Source organism: Alligator mississippiensis, chromosome 1 (genome assembly GCF_030867095.1).
Source record: "Alligator mississippiensis isolate rAllMis1 chromosome 1, rAllMis1, whole genome shotgun sequence".
Lineage (NCBI taxonomy): Eukaryota > Metazoa > Chordata > Crocodylia > Alligatoridae > Alligator > Alligator mississippiensis.
The window spans coordinates 115616349-115639975 of NC_081824.1; the positions used below are offsets into that span (position 1 = coordinate 115616349).

The following is a 23627-nucleotide window of genomic DNA, read 5'->3' on the forward strand; positions in this document are numbered from 1 at the left end:
ACCTAGCATGCTTAGTGACAGAATTCCTTGACAGGATCTAGTCTAGTTAGGGAATGGTCTTCTATGACCTGGATCAGAGTTTACACTGGATAGATTGTCTTGCAACCTTAGAGCGATTCAGGGTGTTTCAGAGATGATGCAGTATATTGAAACCTGTTGGTCAAATGGTTAGAATTTCTGACAAGGTAGTGGTTTGTTACTGCTGACAAGACCCCAATCTCTCTTTCCGAAAGATACCACTAAAAAGTCATTGCGTAGCAAATATGAACGGTAGGAGCATCAGAACTCACGTGAGTTGGGGGACAGTGAGAGAAATCCTAGTGCTACAGGAGGCCAGGCACCTTTTCCATTTTTGGTTCCTTTATGAGTGAAGCATCCTTACGTGCAGCGGAACAGTATTACTCAGCACTGGCAGCCAGTGACAGGACGCTTAGCCTGCTTGTCACCTTAACAAGTCAGGCAGCCTGAAAAGCAGCCTGCAGGTGTAGCAGGGCCCAATAAGTAGATGCCTGTCCAGAAGGTGGCAGGGCTTAAGGCATATAAGACCAGGGCCTGAGCTGGTCAGGGAGTTGAGCCATGAGTGCCACTGGGAGAAAAGCTCCAGGCACCAGGGCTCCTGAGAGAACCACTGAGCTGGGTAAGCAACATAGAGCCTAGGAACAGGGCAGACCTGGGAATCGGGGTAGGTGTGCCCAAAGCCCAGAGAGTGGCAGGGGCAGGGTGCAGTAGCCCAGGGATCAGAGCAAAGCAGCCTAGAGATTTGGGCCAGGGGCCCATAGCCCAGAGAGGGGCAGAGGCAGGATACAGCAGTCTAGGGTTGGGACACAGTAGCCTGGGGATTGGGGCAAAGCAGCCCAGAGATTGTGGGGCTGAGGGCCTGAAGCCCAGAGGGGGGCAGAAGCTTGCTAGGGCAAGACACAGTGCCCAGAACCAGCTTGCCTGGTGCAGAGTACTGGGCTGCTTCCAGGAGCAGCTCTGAGAAGCGAAGCACCCAGGGGAAGCAGGCAAGTCTAGAAAACAAATTGGGGAGTAGCTGAGGTAAGTGACGTGGCCGGGCAAGGAGGCCAGGTCATTGGCACTGAGGCCGTGGCCCAAAAGGGCTGGTGATTAAAACCAGTGAGGCATGGCTATGGGTACTGGGGAGGATGGAGCCCACATAATTGGACCTTAAGGCCAAGGGACAAGGGATACCTGCGATCATAAGAACAAGATCAGGCTTAGGGAATCACTAGGGTAGCTTCCCTTTCCTAAAGATAATAACATCAAGATGTGGCAAGTGAGAAGGGGAGCAGCAGTCGGGGCAGCAAGAACTAAGCAGCCACCAGGGGGTGCCGCGACCACCTCTGGGATGAGCACCTGTTACACAGCTGGAGTAAAGTTATGGGCCATAGAATGCTTGTTACAATATACAGGGTCTTCGTAAAGTCCTCGTGCACTTTTAAACGTTAATAACTTTGTTTCTATCATACCTACAACCTATCTGTAAACAGCATTTAAAAGCAAATTTATTAAAGTTTTAGGACAACTGGAGTACACAATGCTAGACTTCATAAGTAATAATGAATTTATTCTTAAATAAGATGGAGCTCCGTGCCACTACGCTCTGAATGTACGACAGTGCCTAAATGCCGTTTTCCCAGAGAAATGGATAGGCAGAGGCAGACCAGTTGCTTGGCCACCTCGTTCGCCTGACCTGTCACTGTTGGACTTCTTTTTATGGGGATATGCTAAAAGTGTAGTTTACTTGTCAAAACCATGCTCTTTGGTGGAACTTAGGGCTAGGATCACCAATGCAATTAGTGCAGTAACTCAAGAGCAACTGGGAAATGTTTTCAAGGAGTTGGAAGATCCGATTGAGCAGCTGTATCATGATGGATGGTAATTATGTTGAAGTCTAGCATTGTGTACTCTAGTTGTCCTAAAACTTTAATAAATTTGCTTTTAAATGCCATTGACAGACTGTTTCTATCTTGCCTACAACCTAAGTTATTACCTTTTAAAAGTGCACAAGGACTTTATGAAGACCCTGTATATGTCATCAAATGTAGCATGGCATGAGCTCATTTAGACACAAACACAGCATTCAGTTACTGATCAGCAGGGAGTTAGGGTAGATTCTCAAAGAGTGTGAATATTAGATCCCCAGATATGGCAAGACTGTTTGATCTAATCAAGACCCATATTCATGAATTATGAGATGGTTATGATAAGTCAGGGACCTATTAAGAGTAATGCTGAGATAGATTGGATGTGAATTGTGAAGAAGTGCTTGTTAGGGGAATCAGATCTTTCCTGAGTTGTAGAGGTATTACAGAGATTGAAAACATGTGAGACTGATTTTTTTTTTTTTTTAAGCATTCTTCTGCAAGCACCAGTTCTGAGGGCAGATGAGAAGTCCATAAATTGGAGAGACCAGCTTGGAAGTGTTCCAGATGTGACCAATGTACCATAATGTTTCATACTTAAAAGTCCAATCTAGGAACATGGCACATCTCTCTAGCCTTTGTTGATAGCTATCTTAATGCAGGTTGTCAGCAGACAAGCTCAATCACAAGAACAGTGACCATAACAAGAGCTTGTTCAATGACTGGAAGGCTGTCCACCCCTGGCAAGATCTGTTAGAAGATCAAATGCTCCGATACTTTTTAGAAAACGCTGAGTATTGTGTGGTTTTATGGAGATAAATGATGCTGGATGGGTGCAGGTAATGCTTCTTTTTGCAGACAAGAGTCCCATAACATTCAATTAGAGGAGTTGGAGTGTTAGGCCTTCGGCTAAGAAATCAGAGGATGGTTACAGCATTGGCCAGAGAAATGGATCTTCAAATTCAATTGGTTTAGAGGATTCACTCATGTCCTTGGGAAGATGGAGAGTTTGGCCCAAGTTCTTGGGAAATATGGTAGTGGCAATGATCCATTGTTTCCCATTAATATGATAACAGCTAGTGATGAAAAAACCTTTGCTGCCATGGGCTAGAGCCAATATAGCCACTTCCAGGTAGCAAATACATCTGGATTCCTGCCAGCAAATTAACCCCTCTCCCAGTTTGCTACGTCTTGCTCTTTTTCTCTGGGATTTTTAACTCCTAGAGGGATACTTTCATTACCTATATCCCCACAGCTGGGCTACTGCACTAAGGCTACCTGCCCCTCTTAGAAGGCTTAGCTGCTTTGTTACACGACTATGGAGTATAGGTGGCACTATTATGTATTGTGCAAATCTGTTGCTGTCTGCTGTTTCTCTTGAAAAGCATTGAGTCAAGCCCTTTTGTTCATAGAGTATTGTTACCCTGTTGGCCCATATGATCTTTCTGGGAAAGAAAAACCCTGCAAAACACATGTATGTTTAAGTTTGTGCTTGCGTCTCTTTTCTGAAAAAGGTGGACTTAACCAGGCATGCGTTTTAGTGCTTTCCTTAGGTACAAGTGTGGTGGGCCTTCCATAAGTACCTAGATTGATGGATCCCTATGTTATGTGGCAGCAGTGCTTAACTTTTGCCACATGGGCTGGGTGGGTAGTGCCAGGTCCATCCATGATCCAGATCCAGCTGGTGGGGCCCCATCCAGTGGCTGAGGCAGACACAGTGAGGGCTTGATGTAGCCACATGATAACAGCCCAGCCCTAATCCAGGCATGTGGAGCTGGCTCAGCCAAGGCTCAATCTAGCCAAATGGCAATGGCCTGAACCTGATCCAGCCACATGGCAGCAGCCAGGCCTGGGCTCAGTCTGACCAGGCACCAACAACCCAAGCCCATCCTGGCTGTGTGGGACTTAAAAATTTGGCAGCAGTAGAGGGGTGGCAGTTGTAATTGCCACCACTCCCCTGCCACCAAATGTCTTGATCTATAGAAAACCCCATGGGCCAAATGCCATGGCTTCATGAACTAGATTTGGTCCATGGGTCGGGGTCTGAGGACTTCTGCTGCATAGCAGTGGGGGCCAATACTTTTAGCAGACATACCACAAATTAGCCCCACACCTTCCCCAAATGCTGCTCTGATCCTTTCCCCCTGCCTGATCTGCTGCTCTATTTTCTGTTTCCTGATCTGTGTTCCCTGCCTCATCTGCTGCTTTTTCTGTTCCCTGCCCTATCTGCCACTGCTCTGCTTTTTCTCTCCCTGATCTTCTGTATACCACACACAGGCTGCCCAGGCCCCTTTGTGGCATACATGCCACAGGTTGGCCACCCCTGCTGCATAGGATTATAATCTATAACATATATTTTTAATGCAGTGTATTTCCACCTTTTCCCTTAGGGACTTTGTTACACAATCTAATACATTCCACTGTCGGCACTTTCATGAGACATTCAGCCAGAAAAGAAGCAGAAAGAGGTAAGAAAAATAAAGTATATGTTTTACCAGTCATTAGGGATGGATTTGGCAGAACAAAGTTCTATGGCCCAGGTAACCGAGTGGTAGAATTGGGTATGTAGTTTTCACTAAAGCATTTTTCAACAAATTTTGTCACTTTTTAGTTGAATTGAACATGAGTACATTGTCTTTTTTCAAATTGAATCACTGATCAAAATTATTTTCATAATTCTAAGTCTGCAGTTTATTTGTGAGCAGTCTGTTACAAGAGGCAAGATTTTTTTTAAAACGATGACATTATTTAGACCTAGTGTATAGTTGGGGAAGAGATTAGAGCAGCTTTTGTGCATAAAGCACTGCCTAATAAGATATCACCAAAAACACTTTTACTTCTCATATATTTGCTAGACTATCAACGTTCCAACCCGAGTGTGTAGAAGTCAAAATTTTGACTTTTTTGATACACATACCATGTGTTCTGTTTTCTGCGTCCTGATTGGATGAACAGACTAACATTTCTGTTGTAAATATTCATGTGTATGATATCAATGCCAGCTTTCCACAAACATTTTCTAAAACTTGTGCTTCTGTAAACAACTCACATATGTTAAATATTTGTGGGCAATGATAAACATAAAACCAACGGAGTCAAAATGAAGTTGTTTAAAACTTCAAAGAACTGTTACAATTTTTAAAGTACTCACCCAGTTGGAATCAAATGGCTGACATTTGATAGTCAGGTTCATAATTGCAAACACACTCACACTTCATGTGTATTCACAGAAGCACTAACTGAGTATCTTAAGACTTACTTAGAATGTGCTTGGTGCTGTGGGAAGGAATCTCTGAAAAAGATCTTTTTCCATTTTCTGTTATCTTGATTAGGAATTTGGATTAAAAGTCCTCAGTGTTCTATGGGGTGCATTGTGGATTCAGTGCACAAGAGAGGCCAAAGTGACCGTTCTTGAGGCCCTTTGGACACCTGTTTTACAAGTCTGAATTTGACAACCCAGGAATGGGTGTTTATAATACTGAGGGTGGTATATTGCACTGGACAAAGTATACCCCATAGACGTAGTAAGCAAGAAAGGATTTGTCATTTGTTAAATGACACAAAAATAAACAAGGTGCAAGGGGCATTTTGTGATATCTTTTTTTTGGACAAATTGTGTAGCTGGGAAAGATGTTGCTGGTCCAAGAATAGATACCACAAAAAATTAATTGGGCCTCATACATTTCCTGGACTATCATAGCTACCATGACACTCCAACCCTGATATAAAACTGAATTGTTTCAAAAACTGTAGGAAACACAAACACATGGCTGTATTAAAAGTATTTTCTCCCTGGAGTTCCCCAAAGAGGAAATACAAGAATCAAGGATTTCCTGGGGCGATATGTTTTATTGGACCAACTATGTGGCTGGGATAGAGTTAGACAAACTTTTTTGAATGCAAGACATTTTTTGTCTGCTTGTCTAAGTCTATCCGAACTATGTACATTCCCTAAGAAATCTTTGCCTCTTACCATAATTTCTGAACTATCATGGCAATAACATCACTCTTACATTATCAGAGAGGAAACACTTTTTTCAGTAATGTAATTGACAGTACTGGCATCAAACAGCTATGTATTGATTTAATATTTTTCTCAATGGCTGACACAAGAATGGAATCATGAGCTTTACCTTTGGAGAGAAGTCTCACCAAAAAACGTGCAGGAAAACAACCCGCAGTTTCCTTCATTAAAGGTGGATTTGATAAAATACCTTGGATGCAGCTATCCATGCCTAGCTGGACACCAACTGCACCTGCACCTAGCTCTGTGGCAAGATGGAATGGATTTGCTGGAATTAGATCAGATTAGGCCTCTTTTTTTCTGTCACGGACCTGTCAGTCACTGTATGTATATGCATTGGAAGGGGACCTGGGATATTTGTCATTTGAGCAAAAAAAGGGTCTGCCAAACTTTAGTTTTCTTATTGCTATCAGTGGTCCAGGTTACCTTTTCCTCTAACCAGTTTCTTTGTATTTGACATGTATCTGAGCTCTAGAATTGTTGCAAAAGACTAGGATCAAAAACTGAGATTTGACTTTGGTGTACTAGGGATTTTGCAACTGATTTTTTTTTTTTTCTAATTTATTTTTGCAACATTTCCAAGAAATACTCTATATTTTTTTCAGCATAGCTGCCTTTCATTTTTCATAAAAGTATTTGGAAGCTAGAGAATAGTAATTGCAAAGTTGTTTTTAAAGGAATCGCCCTATACCACTCTAAGCCAAAATGTTTTATTAAAGTTTTATGAAAATTCCCCGTTTTTTATGTTCCAGTTGAGTCTATTAGCTTTGCAGGTTTTGATGATCTAGCAGGTATAAGCACTTCTCCCATTAAATGCAGTGTTGACAAAGGAAATTCACTAGCAAAGGTTTCATTAACTGGGGATTATACTGAAACCTTTTCCCAGAATTGCCAATAAAGGGAGACCTAATCCAAAATTTGGCTTTTTATTCAAGCACAACTAATATTTTTTAGTTTGTCTTAATATTACCTGTAGCTATTTTATTGTCTTAGCAAAATGTAGTATTATATCATCTGTACTGTTGAACAGAATTGTTTGTAGGGGGGGAAATCGGTATAGGGAGTTTTGTGTACAAAAGAGACTCCAGCTTGAATATGGTCCCAACAATGAAGACTCTCTAGTACAAATGAAATCATTCTTTAGAAAAGATTATTTAGGTTATTTTGCCAGAATGGAAAATAAATTCTATCTGCAAAATGATGCCAAAGGAAACAAACAGGCTATTCAGCAAGGGCTGGGTCCTGAGGGGACTACTGACTTCTGTGGGAGTTGAGGGCACTTTTCATCTTCTGTGGCTGTGTTCTTTAACAATAGGATGTAGACTGGAGCTGTAAAGTTTTGATCCAGCTGTAAGGTGGTTTAGAAAGGGGAGTTATGTCATGAATTGGCAACCAGATCCAAACTTCTCTGTTGTTCAGGAGAGTTCAAATCTAGGGTGAAATCCAAACCCCACTGTAGTCAACAGAATTTTGTCATTGACTTTACGAGTCAGGATTTTTACTGCTGGGCTTTCAGTTTTGGGCCCCATTTTGATTTAAACCGAAAAATATTCCAACATTCATTCTATTCCAAAGTACCTTTTTTATGCATCCTCTAACAATGCGTGAGCCTCTATCAGAATTATCCCCTGTGGTATATAAAGCAACTATCTGATTCAATCTACTTGGGTTTTTTTGTTCTCCCTAATGTTAATTGCAAAGTATGCAAATGAGCCAATAGCAGCTATTTCTTCTTGAACTGAGCAAAGCTCAACAATCTCCCTGACATTTGTTAGTTTATAGTCCTCTTTTATTATGGTAATAACAGGAGTGGTTAAATAAATTGTCAGATTCTTCTTGTCTTGGAAAAAATATTTTTTCAATTTTATATGTGCAACTTGGCATTGAAAGAAACCACAATTAGGGATTTCATAATGAATATTGTGGAGACATTTTGAGTTGCACCTCTGTGGTATTGGACCTCTGTCCCCTCATTAGTGAGGTCCAGCCCTACTTTAGTTCTTCAAACACATGGGGAAGCTTTTAGGATTGAATCAGGTCCCAAAATGCTGAAGAACTAATCCATTGTGAGTGACTGTAATCATGATCCAAGATGGAAATGATGAAATTAATTTTAGCTCACCCGTAGTTTTGTCATGCTAGGCTTGTCCCTGAACTTATCTCTCAGACAAAGATCCCATTGATCAAAACAATGTGAGTAGATCAGCTAGCAGGAATATCAGAATCCTATTTATTATACACAGTACATAATATGCAGTGTGTGTGTGTATGTGTATATATATATTTTACCCAAGATGGTAGGTCTGTTTGGCTTGCACATTCTGATCTAAAACTGAGTTTCGTTTAAGCAACCCTTATCTTCCTGGGAAATCACATTTAGGCTTTTAGGGAAGATAAGAGGACTGAGTGAAACCCCCTTAAATCAACGTGAACCTCTTCAGTGACTTTAGTAAATTTGGATTATGCCATAGGAACCTCTGGTGATATTTTTTCAAAGCCACCTAAAGCATTTGGGTGTAGATACCTAATAAAATCAATGGGAAATGAGCTTTCAAATTCCTTAGATAACTCTGAAAATTTTAGCTCCAAGGAACCAAATATTTTCCTAGTTACATGCATTGTTATTTTTTTATAATATATATTTATTTCAGTGAGGTTGAACTACTCTGAGGAGAACTGAGATCTTTCTTAAGAGCTTGTGTAAGATGCTTTAAAAATACAGCATTTGACTGGTATCTCATCAACCTTCCTTAGAGTTTTTTTACAGTAAACAATGAAATGCTTTAGAAAAATAATAAACAGCCCTTCTATCAACAGAAAGCTTCGTTTTCTTCCTCAGATTAGGGTGGTCTGAACCTATCAGCAGCTGATCTGACAGAGTAAATCTGAAACAAATTGCTATTGCTATAATCCTTCTTTGGCATGAGGTTCTGGCTAGAAAAGAAATCAGCTAGTGTCACATAACTAAATTGGCTTGGCTCACAGTGCATTACTGAAATGTAATGGTTTGAACAATGCATTAAATAGTTTATATCAATCTTTCTATAATTTATTTAGGGCATGACCCTTTTAAAATGAAACTGAACAGCCAAGGCTGTCTTCAACTCTCATTAAAATAGGCTTTAGGGATGTCCTGCATCTGGTAAAATAAAGTTTGTGGTTTAGGGATTTTTTGAGGTTCAAAAATATGGCAAACTTTCTCTGTGTCTTATTTTCCTTCAGCTGCTAATATCTTTCCTTGGAAAGGAAGTACATGCCCCAAAATACCATTCAATCAGTTATTGGTCTTGATGACTTGTTACAAGTACTGAAAGAATGAATTCAACTGATTCTTGTTTTCAGTCTAATCTTTTATGTTTAGCTCTCAAAGGCAGTAATCGGTGCTATCATTATACTTAGCATAGGATAGATAAAACACATGCCAGGAAGGTGAGGAGACACTTTCTACCTGTTGCACAGTAAAGAAGAGGTGCATTATTTTCCCCCAAACTTTACAACTTTGTTTAAAAATGCTCTCTGTCTGCCACTCTGGCCATAAGAGTAAGAACAAAAGCTGACTTAAAGTCACTAGGTACTGAATTCCTGGGTATTGTAGAGTCAGCCCCATGCTTCCCAACATTCAACCTGGGAAGAGTGATCAAGAGAAAGATCAGAATAAGACTGGACTTGATCAAACCTTTGGCTTCCAGAGCAGGACACATCACTGCAGTAATCTGAATTTAAAATATCTTGGGTTTGTCCCCACAAGTGGGAACATGTGTTTCCTGGGGACAAATAAAAGTGGCACATATTCATGTACTCTGGGGTGTGTGAAACTTTGGTAGCTGATTTCATTCAGAGGAGATTTGTTCTGATTCGGGGACTGAATCTCCAAATCCAGATTGAATCAGGAGACCAAGTAAAAGCTCCGAATCAATTCAAAGCATCCAAATCGATTCAGAAAAGATTCGGCTAATTCAGAGATTTGGCCATAGACTAAACAGGCAGCTGACAGCTGCCTCTAGCTGGTAAGTCTGTTGAGGTTGGGGGAAGGGAAGGGTATGGGGGAGGGAGGGATTGGGGCTGGAACAAACTACCCAGCCAGGGCAGGGGGCACACATTACTCAGGGAGGGAAGCATGGGGGAGGGGACGGGATGAGGGTGTGGCAGTGCTGGGAGTGGGGGCAATGCCCTGCTGCCATCCAGAGTGAGCCATACCTGCATCATGCCCCTTCCTCCATGCCAGCTGGGCAAGCGGCAACAGGGCAAAGGCCCCATGGCTCCCCTGCCCGGCTGCATTCCCTGCCCGGTCCAGCCTCCCGGCAATTAAAAAAAAAAAGCCCTGCATTTACCGGCTGCAGCAGTGGGGATCAGGCCCTCTGAGGGCTCATAGCAGAGCCTCACCATGCAGCACGGGGCAGTGGAGGGGCAGCGGAGCTTCCCCCACAACCTGGCACCTGCGTGGCAGCAGCCCCATGGTGCGGGTGCAGTGCAACTTGGCATGGTGCCGTGTGCTGTCTGGGAGCTGGGGCAGCTCCAGCAGTTACCCAGAGCCCAGCAGTGTTCAGCCTCAACAGACCCAGCTCCTAGGCATTGCATGGCACCCTGCTGAGCTGGGCTGCACCTGCACCATGGGGCAGCTGCCATGCAGGTGACAGGTGGAGGGGTGATCCCTGCTGCCCCCCCCCCACCCAGCAATGCATGTGAGGACTCTGCCATGAGCCCTCAGAGGCCCTGATTCCTGCTGCTGCAGCTAGTGAGTACAGGGCTTTTTTTAAATTGCTGAGATGCTGGGGCTGGGTGAGGCAGCCATCAGGCTGGGTGGGGGGTGGAGATCAGGGAGTGGGGGCTGCATGCGGGGGCTCTGCCATGTGGCCCCAGAGCCTCCACAGCTGCTGCTACTGCCAGTGAGTGAAGGACTCTTTTTTTTTGGTGGGGGGGGTGGAGTTCGAGTCCCAGATTCCTGGGGCTGTGGGGGGAGGGCGGGGCAATTGGGGAGCAGAGGCTGCACAGGGGGGCTCTGCCAGGAGACCCCAGAGCCTTCACAGCCCCTGCTGCAGCCAGTGAGTGTGGGGCTTTTTATTTTTTAAAGTGCTGAGACTAGACTGGGGCTGGGCGGGGGATGGGGCTGGGCAGGGCAGCCATGGGGGCTGATTCTGTGACTCCCCCCACCCGGGGAGAGGCAGGCACAGCCAGAGGAGCCACAGGAGAACCTGAATCCACTCAGCTGTGCTTGCCTCTCTACATATTTATGTAGATATCATTAAGCATACCTGAATGCACTGAAAAGAGAGTGTTTATGGAATTCAGCATCTACTGTGATCAAAAATGACCTGAGACAGAGTGCGGAGCCCAGGGCAAATCAGCCTGTATGGGACCCCACCCCCAGATTCAAGGAAGCAAGCAGTGGATTCAGCGGAGGGGTAGAGGGGTGGCAAAGCCGGTGGCAGCGTGGACTTGCTGTGCTGCTCTGCCCAGCTCCACAGGGGCCCCCCAAAGCGCAGGGCCTGGGGGGGTTGCCCCAATTTGCCCCACCCCCTGATTGTGATCATAAACTGATCAGCTTCCCTCAAGGCTATAGGGATAGATGGTGGTTTCACCACAATGCCAGAGAAAGCAGTATATAGCTTCATGGATTAAGACATAATTCAAATCCTGATTTGTAATTCAGATAATCATAGTATGATCCTTGACCATTTGGGTAAGTACAGACACTCAAAAATCCCAAGCCTGAATTGATTCAATCTTTGCAGGTTAGACTAACCTGCATAGATCGAACCAAGAAGCACATGAATAGACATTCTCTTTTGATTCCAGAAATGCAGCTCAGGCTAGAAGCTGGGGGGGGTGCTAGAGTGAGCCCTCCCTTCCCTTGGGCAGTGGCTGGAAGGCTGAAAGCAAGCTGAGGCAGGTTGGGGGAAGGGGTGTCCAGGTCCTGGCAGGCCACTGAGTATGATTGGGGCGGGGTTTAAACCCCCACCCTGGCCTGCAGTGAACCTGTCCAGGGTGTGCCAGAAGGGGGAAGCAGCCCTTGCCATTTTTGTCCCTGACCGGTGGAGGATGTGGCCAGCTGGTAGCCTGGACAGTGATTCAGGCTCAGGTGGAGGGGAGAGAGGGAGATTAAACCTCCCTGCCTCCCCTCCCCCAACCAGCATGGGACCCTAGCTGGGGTCTGCCGGCTTTCCTCCCCTGCTGGGGAAAAGCCAGTAGACCCCAGCTGGGGTCCCATGCAAGTGGGAGAGGGGAGGCAGGGGGGTTTATTTCTTCTCCCTTCCCTCATCCCCCCCAAGCCTGAAGTGCTGCTTATGCTGCCAGCTGGCCATGCCCCCCACCGCTTGATTTGCCTGTGTGTGTGTGTGTGTGTGTGTGTGTGTGTGTGTGTGTGGATAAAGCCAGCAGAGCCCAGCTGGGGTCCTGTGGCAGTGGGAGAGGGGAGGCAGTGTGGGAAGTGGTTAATCCCCCTCCCTCCCCTCCACTCCACCTGAGCCTGGTGTCCCATGCCTCTGCCTCCTCCACTCCAGCAGGAAAAAGTTTGGCAGGGGCTACTCTGTCTCTGCCAGGCAGACCGGGCTGCATCCCCAGCCGGGTTTCCCACTCCCACCCCTTTGTCAGCCAGCCCTCATTGCTCTGGCTAGAGAGCAGAGGGGCGGGGGCAACCCTGCTCTGCTCGAGCAGACAGCCCAACCCAGCCCAGGGCTGCAAAGCATCCTCTAAGATGTCGGAGCAATGTGGTTGTAGCCAGGCGGCTTATAGTTATGTTGCAGCCTAGGGGCTTGTGTTTTGTTTGGTTTATCACACCGGTGGTTTGGGCGAGGCTATTAGGGGTTGGAGGAGGCCTCGTAGGGACCCACAGCGGTGTGGGGCCCTAGCACAAGTGAGGGAGCAGCATTATTAGGGAGCCCAGCATGGGCACAGCAAGCCCCAGCGAGGGGACAGTATTATTAGGGAGCCCAGCGTGGGCACAGCAAGTTTCAGATAAAAGGAACTACTGAGCAGCCCAGTGCGGGCGTGGGGAGCCTCTGAAGAAGGGCTTAGCGCTGCAGTAAACCCCGGAGAAGGGTAAAGTGCTGCGGTGAACCCCGGCGAGAGGGGATAGTGGTGCGGTGAGCCCTGGGAGAAGGGGGTAGCAGTGCGGTGGGCCCGAGAGTCAGGGGGCGTAGCCGATAAGTCCCCAGAGTGGGCTCAGAGAGCCCCAGACAGGGCGGTATTTTAGAAGCCCGAGTGTGGGCGCAGAGAGAGCCCCAAAAAAGGGGGCACTATCGAGAAGCCCCAGTGTGGGCGTAGCAGGCCCCAGGTGGGGGCGACATTACAGGGAGGCTTCAAGTGGGCTCAGAAAGCCCAAGAGCGGGCAGCACAACAGAAGAGGCCCAAGAGACGGGCAGTGTACGTATAGAAAGACAGACCAACGTCCATCCCATCTGCGAGGCTTGGGGCGTGGTATCAGGGGAGGTTGGAGCCACGCGTAGCTCATAAGGCTAGGGTGCCTGGGAAGCACCCATCATACAGGGAGACCCCCTGTGGGTCCGGGAAAACACGGGGACAGAGGTCCCAGCTAACCGTGCCCAAGGAGACGTGAGGCAGCCTCCCAACTTTACCTAAACATCAAAGACGTGGCGGGCGAGAAACCGAGGGTGCCCTTGGGCCGACTTGGCACGGAAGAGGGGGCCTTAAGGGGATCATGGCCCTCCTGTAGGACCCCGCCGTGACAGTGTCAATAGATGGAAAACTCCTCTGGGCAGTCAGTTTATAGCTGGTATGAAGCTTCTCACCTCCTATGAGGATCTGTGATGATGCAAATTACCTCACACATCCTCACAGTAGCTGCTGGGCTCGGGCAGTGAAGGCAGGCTCCCACCCCCACCCTCACCCCAAGGGCTAACATGTGTTCTGCTTCCACCCAACCTAACCGTCGGTGCTTAGTTTAAAGCTCAAAATTTAGAGTGCTTATGCCTTGTTTTTCTTGTGTGTTTATACTTAGCCTCTGTCCCCATATTCTTGAAGTTTCAGTAAATGGGTTTCTCACCCAATTGTACTCTGAAACTTCTAAATCTTGGTTGTTACTAACTTGTCCATTATGTATTGCAGGTGCATTATATAAATTACTAAGGTAACCCTCATTGATCACAGCAGAAACACAACTCACATCTGTGGATGCTTGGCACGGATTAAAATAAAATGGTGTTATGATGTGCATTGTGCAGAAGATTTGAGTTTACCTAACCAACCAGCTAGTGCTAATGTCTTCACTCATAGAACAGGGAAAAGCTACCTCTTGGCTTTGACATTTTTTTTTTTTTACTATAGAAAGATAGTAGATCCATTCTTCTGTTGTAAAGAACTTATCCCACAATAGGAATGCTTTTGATGCTATGGATTCCTATTTGAAATCTCTTTAATTTGTGAATCATGTGGAGGTGTTTGCCCCCCTAACAGTGCTAATATTTCATTGTTAAACCTGCAGCACCCTTTAAAAGATCTTGTTGCACTCCAGGGTGCTGTGGTACCCAGGTTGAGAATCACTGTACTAGACCAGTGTTTCTCAACCAGTGTGCTGTGGCACAAAAGCATGCCAGCAGAAATGAACAAGTGTGCCACACAATTTTGCCCTGGCAATGAGCTACAATAGGTATGAGGATGGAAAAATGCCTTAACAGGTGTGCCAGGGAAAAATTGTATTAATGTAAGTGTGCCTTGGGCTAGAAAAGTTTGGGAAGCACTGTATTAGACTATCGTTCCAATGGGAATTGTAAATGCAAACTGTATTCTAGCCCATTACACAGGAAATAATTTCTGTGCATAGATTCAGTTTAACCCCGGAGTAACAAGGTTTTGTTGACAAAACTATTTTTAGAAAATCTGGGCTAGATTTTACATGTTGAGTTGGATAATGCCTGTCTTTCAGACACGTTCTTAGTTTTCAAACTTCCTGAACATCATCTTCAAAGCTGGCTGAAAAATTTATTTTTTCAGCATAGATTATTTTAAAATTTTTGTTGAAAAGCAAAAGACATGAAACCTGGAATATTTTGGTTTTCTGAAATAAAATTATTTGGAGAAAGGAGATGCTTTTGGGGGGGGGGGGAGGAGAGGGAATCAGGGGGAGAGAAAAACCAAGACCATTGGGGATGGTCCTGCTTTGAGCAGGGGGTGGGACTAGATGATCTCCTGAGGTCTCTTCCAACCTGAATTTTCTATGATTCTATGAAGAAAAATCTCTTGATTTTCTTCAATCAACATTTTTTCACTAAAAAATTGTGACTTTGATATACAATCCGAACTAGTGAGAGGATGAATTCAACAGTTCAGCAAATCCTCTTTAAAAATAAGGAAAGAAATAAACTGATTGTTATATTTTAATAACTATTTTCACTGCTAGTTAAGTACCAAAGTCCCAGAGCTGTGTGAAACAGTTGAAATGAAGTCAGGACATTATAATGTAACCCAACAGAAATCTTCAATTAATCAAATTCAGCAGCATCTTTATTTGAGGCACTCTAACTTACATCTGCAGAGACCCAATTTTAACTAGCCCCTGAGATGTTACGTTTTTGTAGTGCTGATCAGCCTATGTTCAAAGATTTTTTTTTTTTTATTTTTATTTTTTTTTTAACATATGCAATAGTCATGCCAGGGAGGGGAACTCAGCTCAGCTGGGCTGAGTTCTTTTCCCCAGCGCTCCGATCTGGCTTCCCACGGCCCGGCAGTGGGAGGCAGGGAGAGCCAGGGCTGGGCTCCCCACCTGGCTGAGCCTGGAGCCACTGGGAGTGCAGCCCTGGTTCTCCTCTGTCTCCCATCACCTGGCCACTGGCTGCTTCAAAACTCAACATTTTGAAAGTTTCAGAACATTTCGACTAGCCTCGTTTTGTTTTGAGCTGTTTCAAAGCCCTTCGTTTCATTTTGATTTCACTGTTTCGAGCTCGAAATGAGTCAAAACAGTGTCAAAACTAAACAGCCAGAGAAATTTTGCACAGCCCTAATATGTATATGTGTATGTATAACTTATTTATTTATGGTTTGGCTATGAAGCCAAAAGGTCAGTGATTCACACAGCCCTACTGAGGGCCTTGTTACACACTGTACCATGAGCTGCTCAAATGTTGATTAGTATTAATGCTAGCTTGAGTTTGGAGTAGTCACCCTTAAAGTCTAAAAACCTTCTCTGACTTTCCCAGCTGTACAGCTGTGACTTGCCGCTAGAGGTCTGGTGAGCCAGGACAGGCTTCTATCCCTGCTTTAAGTGGAGGTGTGTTGGACATGGGTGGGAGCATAGTAGGGGGAGTGGGAGTGGGGGAGAGGGAGCATGAAGCTGGGAAACAGAAAGTTAATTTAACATGGGTGGGTAATGAAATGGGAGGTGAAAAAGAAATGGGGATGGGGGAAGGGTGGTGATGAAGTCAGCCACTGAACTATAAAATAAACAAAAGTAAAAAAGATTTAAAAGAAATAAAGAAGAAGTAAATTAAAGAAGGTCTTATATTTTAATAAATTAGGATTTAGGATTGGGATGGTCATTAGGCCTGTAGAAAGCAGCAAGTTTTCGATTTGGATTCAGCCAATTTGGAAGAACAGTGATTCTATTTGGTGATTCAAGTCACTGTCCCAATTCGGTTTGGCCAAATTGGATTTGGAGATTCAGCACTGATTTGGAGATTCAGTCATAGACTATAATAGGGAATCACTAAAATATCTATAACTTTGTCATTTTTTTGCCAATTCTGATGAAAACAGCCAGAATGGTATCCCCTTCTGAGGGCATGAAGTTTACCAAATTTCAAGGAGATAGGTACAGGGGTTTCTGTGAAAGTGCCCCTCAAACTATTGAAACCAAAACTTGTATCACTTGTGTGTGTTAAGGGGTGTAGGTTGTAGCTGTGTTGGTCTAAGGGCATAGGCAGACAAGGACCTTTGGATCAATGTGATATCTTTTATTAGACCAACTGAATAGTTGGAGAAATATATCTTAGCAAGCTTTCGGGGTTAAAAACCTTTGGTCAGGCTGTAGTTGGTGTGTGCACTCTTCCTGGATGGAATGAATAGTAAGGAAGCCAGAGGCTGGGCTGCATGCAAGAAAGCCAGTCAGTGAAAAAGTAAATTGAGGCATGAGTGGGTGAGAGACAGGCTGGGGGGTGGGGAGAGGCATGTAGCGGGTAAAAGTGAAGATGTACCTGGGGAGTCAGATGTCAGGCAGGTTATATTGAGTCCATGAGTTTTTATATCTGGTAGATTTATGAAGTGAAGTTTGCAGGCTTGTCTACAAAAGGCGTTTTGTAAATTCCCCTTGAGGGGCTTGCCACAGCTGGGAACATTGATTCCCTGGAACTTCTCCATTTGATTCTCAAGCTCCTTCACTATGGGGATCACCTGGTTAAGGAAGGCGTTGCCAGCACTAAGGCTCTTGGTGGCCTTGAGGAATGGTGTGAGGACCACCAAGATGTGGGAGATGGTATCCTACTCTGTTTTGTTAAGGGGGCCAATCTCCCCAACCAAGGCCATCTCATGGATGGCCTTCTGTTGTTCGACCAACTTTTCAAGCATCAGGTATGTGGATTTCCACCAAGTCTCCACATTCTGCATGATTTTGTGCTGTGGGATGCTCAGCTCTGCCTGTTGGTCCCACAGCATCTTTCCCCCCCCCCCCTTGATGCTCCAGTGGAAGTAGCCTGCTACCTTCCTGCATTTTTAAATGATCTGGCTGTTAGTGGTAGTGATGGCATCATCACCGCGATCCCTGTCCCCCTCCAAGGCATCCTTGACTACGAGGTGGAACTTGTGTGCCACACAGCGGATGCCAACAAAGTTGGCATCATGCACCACCTTGACCATATTGGTTCTGTTGTTGATGAACATGTACCCATGGGTGAGCTTGCCCTGCCCAATGAGCCAGCCCTGCACTATGTGGTTCATGGCCACCATGATCTCCCTTGCCGTGTGGGACTCATCCATTACCTCCACTTGAAGGAGAGCCCATCGACACCCTGACTGATCGCACCACTGCCTTGTGAGGGAAAGGTAAGCATGATCTCCACCCCAGCTGCTCCAGATGTCTGAGGTGAAGTGCAAAGCTACCTGTGGCCCTGCCTTCCACAGCTCCTCCCTCAAGTACTCCCTACATTCCTCATAGAGGGAAGACACCATTGTCCTGCTAAAGGTGGTGTGTGCAGGCACTTGGTATGATGGGATCACAAATGCCATGAGCTGCCTGAACCCTGGATGCTCGACAAAGGAGAAGGACTGGCCATCCAGAGCAAGCATCTCCCCAGTGCTTTGGGTGACCTCACCTACTTTAGGAATGTGCTCCCTTGGCCTGTGGCTTTTCCCCACTGTTCCAGGGTGGCCTGCTTCTCCTTTGGGGGGACAGGGGCTTTGGAGCGAGAGGGGGACTTCTGTTTGGGCACACTCCCACTGGTGCTAGGCTGAGGAAGAACAAGGACAAAGGGGTGCTGCCTCCTGAGATGCAGCAGCATCCCTGTGGTGGTGAAATGTTTCTCATCCTTGCCCCGGCTGATCCGATTTCAGCAGTGCTGGCAGGTAGCATACCTGGGATCATCTGCCACCTCAAAATGATTCCACACTACACTACCCACCCACTTCTGGGTTGTAGGTGGGCAATCCTGCCTTATCTGCCTCCTCACCAGGCAGAGGCACAACAACAGGAGGAGCTGAGCCACCTGCCCTCCCAACCGAAGTGCCTTTTAGAAGAGATCTGCCTCAAGGGGTGTTGAGCACAAACTCAGATTTGCCCTCCTTCCTCAGAATTTCCTTAGTGGAGCCGAGTGCTATAGCAGCTTCCAGATCCAGCTCCTCTTCTGGCACTGGAAGGCTCATGCTGGGAACTGAAATTGAGGTGGAGACGGTCATACTGGTTATTGCTGGTGTTAGTGAAGGTCATGCAGGTGCAGACACTGGCCCCACCTCCTTTCTTCTACCAGCAGCAGAAGACTCATCACTGCTAGGACAGAGGGTGCATCTATATTTGGTGGTGTGGGGGGGGGGGGGAGGGACTTGCAGCTCTCCCTCTGCCCACTTTCCCTCCCCTGCCAGAAGACCTGGCACCTGCCTTTCCAGCACGCTATATAATGCTTGGTGTGCTGCAAAATGTGTATGTGTCTGTAATATGTTGTGCTTTCCTGCAGCGCACAGTGATGACACACTGTCAGGGAAGACACAGAATAAGAGAGAGACTAGCTAGCTACTAGTAGCTACCAAGAGAGCAGATAGCAAGCCACAGCCTTTCAAACACTGCTGGTCCAACAGTGGTAGCTCATAAAAGGCACAGATCACTTCAAATGCAGCCTTATATGTTGTTTCTACGTCGCTCCCCCAGAGCACTGTGATTGGAAGGGACCTCAAGAAAAGATCACAATCACTGGCCAGCTACAGATGTCAATATCGGAGCAGTCCTCCCTTTCCTCCTCCCTTAGCTTCTGCTTCCTGCATGTCTGCTTTCTGAATCTCCGAATCTTTCTGAATTGATTTGGAGGCTTCTGAATTGATTCAGACCTTTTAATAGGTCTCCTGATTAAATTTGGATTCGAAGATTCAGTTGCCGAATCTCCTCTGAATTGAATTGGCTGCTGAAGCTTTGCATAGCCCTAGCGGTCATGCTTCCTGGGGGGTGGGAGTGGTGAAGAAGGCACTTTTCAGGGAGCTGCTGCCCCTGCCCTGGGAAGAAAGCCTCAGCTCATGGGGACCACTATCTAACTCCTTACCTTGTTTTTCCCCCCCCCCCACCCCTCCTACACCCCACTCCTGAACGCATCCATGTCCTGTGACCTGGCTAGCTGGAATGTGCTCTGCAGGCTGTTTTCATGGGGTTACACTCCTAGTGGGAAGGTCACACCTGTGGGGTAGCAGGGGGGAGGGTTGGCTTGGTGCCAGAACCACTCCTTGGGCAGTAGAGTTCAGGGGGTGGAAAGTTGTCCACACAGAACAGGAGGGTAGAGGAGGGGACACTGCATCCTGGGATACCAGAGGACTGCAACTTTGGTGACTCATCTGTGGGGAGTGGTTACACATTAATGGAACACAAGCTGGATAACATAAACCTATCCTAGAGTGGTGTAGCTTTAAGTCACTTAACGTGCGCTGAAAACTAGTCTCGGGTATTAATGTGTGGACAGTCCATGGGTTAAGAGTTTTAGAAACTGCCTAAAATGAATGCGTAATAAGGCCCTGAGAGTCATAATAAAAACAATGGGTTAGTCTCTGTACTGTGTATCTTGAAAGATGCAGCAGTAAAAGTACACTTAAAAAGTGGGGACTTAGAAAAGTTTCTTTAAGATACCCATATTTTCTGGCTGTTGAGGGGGCCAAAGCTGCCTTATGTCACCTCCATGATTCCTATGAGCTATTCTGCAATCTAGATTTTTTTTGTTGCCAGCCCCTTCTCCAACTCTGCAGTGTCCTCTATGCTAGTACATGCAAAAGGGGGTGGTGTAAAATACTGGCCCTATACAGTTCCTTCATTGCAAGACTTCTTCCCTAGACAGTTGCTGTATTCTTTTATGGACCTTCCATTCCGTTAGACCTTTGTGTCAGGGCTAGTAAACGGACTGGAATTTAGCTCATTAATTCCTAAATAAATTTCTCAGTTTATTTTCTTTCCTTCCTACATTGTCCCAATGCAAGCAGTTAAAACAGTTTGTAGGATTACAGCCATGAAGTGACTGCAGACACTGGGGATGTGAAAATGTTTGGAACTGTACAGCATTTTGGAGCTCGGTTGTTTGTAGTTATGGCTGTCAGAGGTGCAGAGGTGAACTGAACAATTGCATTTTATAAAGCACTAGATTTAACTATAAAATCAGGTGAAAGATTGTTTTTGAAGCTAGACTATTCCAGCTAAGACTTGTTTCAGAGAAACTCCATGCACCAAAGCTCCTCTGTGCAATTTTGCAGCCCCAAGGATTGCAGCTGTTACTGAGAAAGTCAGCTTCCCTTAACCCCTAGAAATGAGCCCTGCCCCAAATGTCTATCTTTGCCTAGCGTCCAGAAAAATTCAGATATGGCACTTATCAGCATCATGTTATTCATTTTAAGAGGTGGATTTTGCACCTCCTAGGACTGAAATAACATTTCTTTGGGGCTGGCTTTCTGATCTGCATTACAAATCAATCGGATTATTTTCTTATAGAGCCAAAGCTACCATCATTAATTGGGTTTTTTCCTCTCTTATTTTGTTTTACAAGTTCACCTGTTTTTCAATTTTATGACTCTCTCTGGCTAACCAAGAGAGAGAACCTGGATGAAGTCTTCTGGGTAAGTCCAAATTTATTTTAAGACTAAGCCTTCTGAGTTGCCTTAAGGTTGCCACATCTCCTAAATGTGCAGACCTTGATATTTTTCCTTCTGTCCTGAGATCCGTGGATACCAACTGAAATGTTATTTAAAAAAGACTTATAGTGGCTAAACTTTGCTCCTTATTTGTTAAGGCTCTTCATCTACATGTGAATGGAAATACTGGGTTTGGTTATTCTTTGCTCTTATATGTGTCTGTGCTCTGTTTATCTCTTCTGCTGCTGTAATGTCTCTCTCATGGCACAGCATCATGGTAACATGTGGACTGTCCATCGCTGGAGATGATCAAGAAAGAGGTTGGACAGCCACTGGCCAGGGATGATCTAGGCATAGTTATGCCTGGGTGTGTCACCATGAGACACATTGCTGTAAAGCTGTCTAGTTTACTGCACAGTAAAAACCCTTAATCACAATTAAATTTGCTACCTGCAAATGCAGCGAGCAAATTTAATTGTAATTAGTAACTGCACAGTAATGCATGTGTAGGCGCAACCTGGAGCAAATTTGCTGCTAGGTCTGCCCAGCCATTAGGGGGCCAGTCTGAGGCCAGCTTCAAGGCTCCTGACTGGGAGCAGCTCCTGCTCCAGGGCTGGGCTGCCTCCCTTGCAGCCTGTACCTGCAGCCTATAAAAGTCAGCAGCCAATTTGTGCCCTTGGACACACACCACAGGCATCCTGAGGGCTCTGGAGGCCCTGTGTGTCTCCCCAAGCTGTGCCTGCCTGTCTTGAGCTCTGCACTGCTGCTTGGCCCTGCACAGCCTTGCAGCTGCCAGGGCACTGCTATCGGGCCAGCAGGTTGCTAAGCAGGTCAGCAGGCTGCTGCAGCCCCTAGCTAGCCCTGTCGGCTCCCCAGGGCTCTCTGCAGGCTCCTTCTGGTAGCAGAACCAGGGCCACCTCCTGATGCCTGTCACAACCCAAAGTTGTGATTTTTTGTTTGTGTGCGCTTTGGCACTGCTAAATTATTTTCCCGCTAAATTGCAGTTTCTTTGCACGGTGGAGTTTTCTGCTGCAGAAGAGAACCCCGGTGCAACGGAGAATTTCCTGCCAATTCGAAGCTTTCTTTGCATGGTGCATTTCTTTTGCATCTAAGAAATGCACGGTGCAAGGAGTTCCCGCCATTTGTATGAAAATTTGAGCCACATTACTGGTTCACATTAAATTATGCACACGTGGCGGCTAGCGATTGGCTTGCTAGGCGTATAAAGAGCTTGAGTGGTTTCCGCCCAAGTTGGAGGACTCCACGAACACCAGGAGAAGGAGACTTCACGCTGTGTGAAGATCTCTAAGTGCTGTGGATCCTCACGGACCCAACGCATTTCTTAAAAGGCAACAGAGGCCTGAACCAAGACGGACACACGGAGCTTCAACAACTCTGTTGGAGAGACCGAATTTGTAACAGCCTCTGGCCTCTCCCCATCGCCGATAGTTTCCTAGACGTATCCCTTCCTGTACGAGAAACTACCGAACCCACGGAGCTTCAACAACTCCGGGGAAAAGAACGAATTTGTCGTAGTCCTCTAACGAGGATTTAAGCGGAGCTGTGCCTGGAAACTGTCCAGCCTACACCACGACCATCTCTGGTGTAAGTAAACAATCTTTAAATCAACCACTACGCGTCCGTGACTAATTCTAGCTTGCCCCCGGTCTTCTCCGACCCCGCGTGCCCGGGCTGCTGGCCACAGCCCGCGTGCACAAAGACGGGCCCGGATCGCCCCCAGCCCTCGCAACGCTCACCTTCAGTAGCCCTGCCCTGCACCTGCAGCTGCTGTGGGGCATAGCCTTATCACCAGAGGGGTCTTTGCAGGGTGGGGGCTTGGGCAGGTGGTAAAAACTGCATGGTTGTGACCTAGGTCCTGGGGCACCAAAATGCAGGTCAGCTGCCACATTAAGGACATGGTCTTGTGGGTACAGCTAGACAGACAATTGTGGTCAGTCATGGACAGCCACTGTGCCCACAAGGCCTTGATGTTTGTGTGGCACTGACACACTGACTGGGAGTGCCCATGCTCTTGCATCCCACCTGACAAGGCCTCATAAATGTGGATGTTCAAGCATGCACCCTTCTCAAATTTGCACTGAACCTCTATGTAGCCCCAGAGCCCCATGTGGTCACCAACCTCCTCCTGGCTTCAGTTGGGGCTTTGGGTGGAGGGCATGGGCATGCACATATAGATGGGGTAGGCCTGGATGGGGAAAATGAGGCGATGCTGGGCCCTGCATCAGTTCCTTGGCCTCTGTGGCTGTTCCTCTGTTGCTGGCCCTGGACCAGCAGCACCCAGCACAGGGGCATGGCAAGAGACTGCCAGCCATGTGCCAGAGGCTGTGCCCTTCAGCAGCTGCAGGCATAGGATAGGCTGCTGGGGGTGGGTAGCAGGCAGATGGCAGTGGCCCTGCTGCCAGAAGGAGCCTACAGGCAGCTCTGGGGTGCTGACAGGCTGGCCAGAGGCTGCAGCAGTTTTTAGC

The 23627-nt window shown here is 46.4% G+C and overlaps 1 long non-coding RNA gene across 2 annotated transcripts in view; it reads left to right on the forward strand.

Annotated features, from left to right (window-relative positions):
- The window catches only part of LOC106739819 (uncharacterized), a 137168-nt gene that overhangs the window by 23408 nt on the left and 90133 nt on the right, over nt 1-23627 (forward strand). For both annotated transcript variants that reach the window (XR_009454994.1, XR_009454995.1), the window contains exon 3: nt 4256-4333. This is a non-coding gene — a long non-coding RNA (uncharacterized LOC106739819). The remainder of the gene's footprint in view (nt 1-4255; nt 4334-23627) is intronic.